The sequence below is a fragment of the Echinops telfairi genome, unplaced genomic scaffold (assembly GCF_000313985.2).
Source record: "Echinops telfairi isolate 266 unplaced genomic scaffold, ASM31398v2 ScPeMD7_60;HRSCAF=208, whole genome shotgun sequence".
NCBI lineage: Eukaryota > Metazoa > Chordata > Mammalia > Afrosoricida > Tenrecidae > Echinops > Echinops telfairi.
Window position 1 is genome coordinate 37,653,751 of NW_022103958.1, and position 6,258 is coordinate 37,660,008.

Consider the following 6,258-nt stretch of genomic DNA (forward strand, 5'->3'; position numbering starts at 1 on the left):
AAGTGGAGAGGAAATGTTTTGAGAATGATGAGGGCAATGAATGTACAAATGTGCTTTATACAATTGATGTATGTATGGATTGTGATAAGGGTTGTATGAGCCCCTAATAAAATGATTAAAAAATAATAAAGTGTTTTGAGAACAATGAAGGCAACAAATGTACATATGTGCTTGACACAACGGATGTATGTATGCATTGTGATAAGAATTGTTTGAGCCCCCAATAAAAAAATTAAAAAAAATAAAGAAACAAATCCACAGGGAAAAAAAGAAACGCTTCATAAACTGAACTATGTTTTTTTCTAATTAAAAACAATAGAAAGGGGGAAATAGAGGAAAATAACACGAGGACAAAACTCATTCGTGAACTCACCGCAAGGAGAAGTATCTTGATAATATTTTATATTTCAATCTTTGTATAGTGGTTTAGTATACGATCTCTATAATTCCTACCTCCTGGGTTCAACTATACCCTGCTGTTTGGGATGTATGTCGTCTCTGGGCTACAGCTTCCTTGTATACTGTGCAGAATACTGGAGCCTGCTTCGGATGACTGACGCGAGAGTCAGCCTGGGTAATACCTTACCGGGTGCGGTTCACAGTAAATGCTCAGTGAATGGTGGTGGTTATTGGTAGGTACCTTTGATCTGGTTCCAACGCACAACCGGCAGGACAGAGTGGACGCTTAGGCTTTTCTGAGCTATTATTTTCTTTTCCTTTCAAATGTTTTACTGTGAATTAGGTTAAAGTTTAAGGAGCAGATGCTTAGTTTTGCATTCAACAATCCATAGACAGTCTGCTTCAGCTCACCCATTGAAATCCCTTCCTGTGTTCCCCGCTTCCGTTCCTCCTCCTTCGCTGACGGTCCTACTGCAGGCGCCGTGGTTGGTCTGTGGTCTGCTGCGACTCCAAGGTCGGAGGAAAGAGCGTGGTCCGGTCACGGACTCCAGGGTCCGCGTGCAGAGCCCGTGGCCTGTGGCTGCAGTTACCTAGTTTGCGCCCAGACGCCAGCGTTCAGCGCAGGCCGGAGCCGCCCACACCGCCTGCGGGCACCGTGACCGCCTCCGGTGAGCTGGCGCAACACCAGGCAATACCAGCCTGAACGACAGTAACCCCACACCTCGTGGCGTCACAGCGGCCGACCAGGGAGGGACTTGCGGTCATTTGAGTCACCTCCACGTCTACTGACGCCACTGGATCTCAAGCGAACTACCCATTTCTAGGTTTAAAGGGTGTCTCAGGGCGATAGTCTGTTCTCTACCAGTTGACTTCTAAGTTCAACTCTGTGTTTTTCTCCCTTTCTATCCAAAAGCTATTAGTGGACCCCCATCAGAAGGGTATGTGGCGGTAGGCAGACCCGTTCTAGTCCTGGTGTCAGGGGAAATAAGATGGCCGCTCACCCCGTGCTTGGTTCTTTGTTTTGAGCGACCACCCCAGGAAAGAGTGGTGTGACTTTACTCTGCTCAGAGTCCCTGGGTCCTGGACTCTGATAGCAGTGTGCTAAGCAGTGTTTTACATAGGACAAACACCACCCCCGCCACTCACCCACCACCCCTGCTGGGAGATAAGATCTGGGTTCCAGTCATGCTTCTGTTTTTCCTCAGGGCTGTCCGACTCCTCTCTGGGACTCTGCTTCCCCATTTGTCAAATGAGAGATTTAGAGGGGGTTTAGGCACCCCCTTTGGGCACCTTTCCTGCTCTTGGGTGCTCTGATTCTCAGATGATCCCCCATTAAGCTCTACATCCTGCCAGCTCCGTTGTGGCCTCCTCAGTGCTGTGTGTATGTGTGTGTGTGCACGCTTAAGCGTGCATTTCAGCTTCTATTTTTAGCAATGTGATCTTTAAGCAAGGAATAGATTTGTGCGTCTGTCTCATCTCAGATGCATGCAGCTCCTGCTGGGCTGTTTCATTTTGTACCAGCCATCCATTCATGTTAGAAGCAGTGGCCCATTAAGGAAATAAATAGATGATGCTCTTCCATCCATGATAAGGACTGCACGCTCTTCTATCTGGGGGGTTGTTTCTCGTGCTCAGCAGGTCTGGCCTCTGTCTGACTCAGCTATCAATGAGGTCAGGGGAATCTTGCTTCTAAGCCTCTCACTGCACTCCATGACCGATCCTAAAGTCACTGGATTTACACATACCTGACTTACGATCAAGCCGAACTTGCCTTTTAATGGCATATAAATCTGCCCTCACTTTGAAGAGCTCGAACCAACCCTTACAACAAGTTCTTTTATCAGAGCCACTTTTCCTTGAAGCACATACAGCTTTTAAATCATTGCAAAGAACGTTGAGTCTCTACTTAGGCTAACTAAGAACTGAATGAATCTGTTCAGACTTAGCTGCGGATTCTACTTAAGAGATGCGGTTTGGAATTGATACTCCCTATAAGTTTTTAGAAATGACAAGTAAGCGATATTCCAGGTAAGTGCCCTGTGTCTCCTGAAACACACAAAAACAGACACGCGCGCGCGTGAGTCCATCTCCTGCAAGAGTTGTAGTTGGTGTCGGAGTCAGTTTTGTGAAAACGAAGTAAAACAAAACATCTTGGTTCTTCAGCCTTAGAGAGTCTTACTTAGCAGTTTCTTTGCAGGCAACTTGGATGGGCAACCGGGGTGAAGAAGGTCGGAAGTAGTCTCAGGATTTGCACGCTTTTAAGTCCACAGAACCAGACAGGCAACAGCAAAGTGACATGGGTGTTAGTGGTATGAAACAATCCTTGGGGACTCTGATGAACAAAAACATTCATACCTTTTCTGAAGCATGATAGGTACTTCCTGTTAGCCGGTTGATGCCATATGGTAACATCAGACCCCTGTTTCTAGATATCCCAAATGACTTTTTCAAGATGAGTTACAGATCCAGACTTCTATGTGAAACATTCTAATTTTAAAGGTTGGCAACCAACTCAATTGAAAAACAAAACAACCAACACAACCACAAGCTGAATTGTGGGCTAGTCAAATCTGGCCTTGGAACTGCTAGTTGAAATCTCTTGACAGCGCTTTAGACAGACAAATGTCCAATGTCAGTCAAGTTGAGGCATTCGACAGCCCTCTACTTGATTGGCAGTATCAGCACTGCCTCTGTGTTGCGAGGCTCGCTCTGCTGGTTTCTGGATAGCACCCAGTTAGGCATGAAGCAAACCGTTCAGAGCAGGGGAGTCAGGAGACCTGTGTCCTAATCCCTGCGAATAACTTGCTGGCTGATTTTGGGAAAGAAATTCCCTCCCTTGGTATGAGATTTCTTTCTGTAAGATAAGGGGGATGATCTCTATTGTTCTTTCCAAAATTCTGGATCATTCTTTGCACAAAGATTTATGTACAGTACTTACTTATTTCCTCCTAGGTTCTAGAGAAGCCAACTTTTCAGGTTGAAATGAAAAAAACTGATGTCCAATTGGGCTCGAAGGATAACTAGTTTTTTGGCTCCTATTCTTCTCTTACCCTCACAGTTTCTTTTTGGTATGAGCTTTCAGAGTGCTTTCTAAGGCAAGAAAGCATTTGTGAATAGGATGCCTGGGTAGAGTTAGCACCTGACTCCTTGCTTACTGAAGACAGCTTTGTGTCAAGTCAGAACGACAAAGAGAGAACAAGAATGGAAGGGATGAGGATTGAGGGGAGGGAGGGGAGGAGAGGGGCATACTGTCGTAAAGTCATTCACAAGTGCCCAACCGAACCCTACAATCGAACCTGCTTTTTATAGCTTTACTGAGATATCTATTATAGGGCATTAAATCTACCCCTTTAAAGTGTGCAATTCAACCATTCTTAGTATATTTGCTAACTATACTAAATATGGAGTTATACATCCATCACTTGATCTAATTTCAGAACATTTTCCTCACCTCAGAAATAAACCTCATAAAGCCAATAGCAATGTCTTCCCATCCTCCACCCCATCCTTGGCAACCACTAATCTATTTTCTAACTCCGTAGAGTGTGAATTCTGGGCATTTCACATAAGTGCAGTCAGAAAATATGTGGTCTACTTCAGGGGGATGTTTCCAAGGTCCATCTATGTTACAGCGTGTATCAGTACTTTACCTTTATATCGCCAAACAAAGATGCCTTCTGTGGGTCAGGATAACCACCCTTAATTTGTCCATCATCACCTGATGCACAGCCACATTTTTGGGGACTTTCCTGCTACAATGACTATTGTTGTTATGAACCTGTGTGGATGTGTGTGTGTGTGTGTGTATGTTCTAATTTCTCTTGCGATTATACCTAGGGGGGTGGAATTGTTGGGTCATCTGGTAACTATATGTTTAAATTGTTTGAGGAACTGATAGGCTGTTTTTCAAAGTGGCAGCACCATTTTACATACCTAACAGGGGTGAGGTCCAGATTTTCTGCATTTGCAACACTTGCTTTTGATGGTCTTTTTAATTTTTATCCACCCCATGGTGGTCGAGCAGTATCTTCACCTGTGGTTTGATTCTGCAATTGAATTTATTCCTGATAGATTGACTAGGCTGAGGTCTTGTATCCACCTTTCCACTAATGACTGTGGTGGTGGAGGTTGACACCCTTTACATGCATCAGGACCAACCCTTAGAGCCGAGGATGAGGTCGGTTGTCTGCAGAGGTGGGAATTTTGGAGCGGTTATATGAAAACAGAAGGAGAGATGGATGGATGTCCACAGGCAGCCAACACAGGTTTCCTGCAGGATGGGGCTTGCTTCTTTGCTGTTTGTGTTGGATGTGTCTGTGTACACACAGGAATTGCAGTGCTGGCGAGCTGGGCGAAAAGAGAGCTTGGTGAGGATGCAGGCAGAGCAGAGCTGCGCAGTCAGGTCTCTCCTTTCTTCGGAAAATTTGGCACCAATGGGCTCCCGTGCTGTTGTTGGTTGCTGTCAAATTTATCCTGCCTCACGGCCACCCTGCTCTGCAGAGCAGAACTGCTCAAAGGGTTTTCAAGGCAGTGATCTTGGGAAGCAAACCGCCAGGTCTTTTTTCGGAGGTCCCTCTGGGTGCATTTAAATGACCAACTTTTGGGCTATTCACCTTGATCTTAACCATTTGTGCCATCCAGGACCAAGGGGCACACCAATTTGTACTAAGGTGCCCTAGAGCATTGTGGAGAATGTGTTGGACTTCTGTCTGCACGGTCACTGGTTGAAACCCACCGGCTACTGTGATGGAGAAAGATGAGGCTATCTGCGCCTGTAGAGAGTTACAGTCTGGGAAACTCTATCCTGGGTGGTTAGTGATGGAATGGATGTGATGTCAGTGAGTTTTTAAATTTTTTAAACCTGGTGCCCCAAGATATGAATGCCACATACTGGCACGAAGCAGAGAACCAATAGAGAGGTCTGTGGGGCCACCCCCCAATCCCAAATACATGGACAACACCCCCTCACTGCTCCCAGAAGAATGCACTAGAGAGGATAGCACTGAAGCTACAGCTCAGGGAGAGGGGCACGTCTGATCAGAGCACACAGGAGCAAACTAAGAGGGAAGGAGAGAGAGTGAAACACATCCTGGCCTACCAAGCCCCGAGGACGATATTCCTGCTCACAGCAGCCAAAGCACAGGAAGGACCATCAGGTCGGCTCTACCACAAGACGTCTAGTACGTCGAGGGACAACACTGGAGGCACAGTGTGGGAATTGTACCCAATCTGATCCCACCATATGGGGTGAAATCTAAGGGTGTGCAACAGAGCAGCAAGGGGAGCAAAGCAATGAAGTCCCCGGTGAATACCAAAAATAGACTTTGGGGTCAGGGCGTGGCATCCCATCAGACTCTACCAGAAAATATGCCTAAAGGTCAACAAAGAGACCTGGAACTATTTATAGGCTTTTCTTTTTTTGTCCTTGGTTTTTTATTATTGTTATTTGTTTGTTTTTGTTTGTTTTGTTTTGCTCTGACTTGTTTTTGTGCTTATTATTGTCTCTGCATGTCTATCTAGATAAGATAGGTAGGGTAAAGAATCCAGAGAATAAAACAATGGGCCCAGTGTTTCTAGGGGGACATGGGAAGTGGGAGGCGGGGACAGGAAGTGGGGGTTAACAAAGCTAGAGACAAGGGCACAACAAGTGATCTAAAATCAATGGTGAGGAGGGTGAAGGATGCCTGGTAGGGCTAGATCAAGGGCAATGTAACCGAGAGGAATTACTGAAACCCAAATGAAGGTCAAACATGATAGTGCGACAAGAGGAAAGTAAAAGGAAATAAAAGAAAGAATTAGGAGGCAAAGGGCATTTATAGAGGTCTAAATACAGGCATGTACATATGTAAATATATTTAT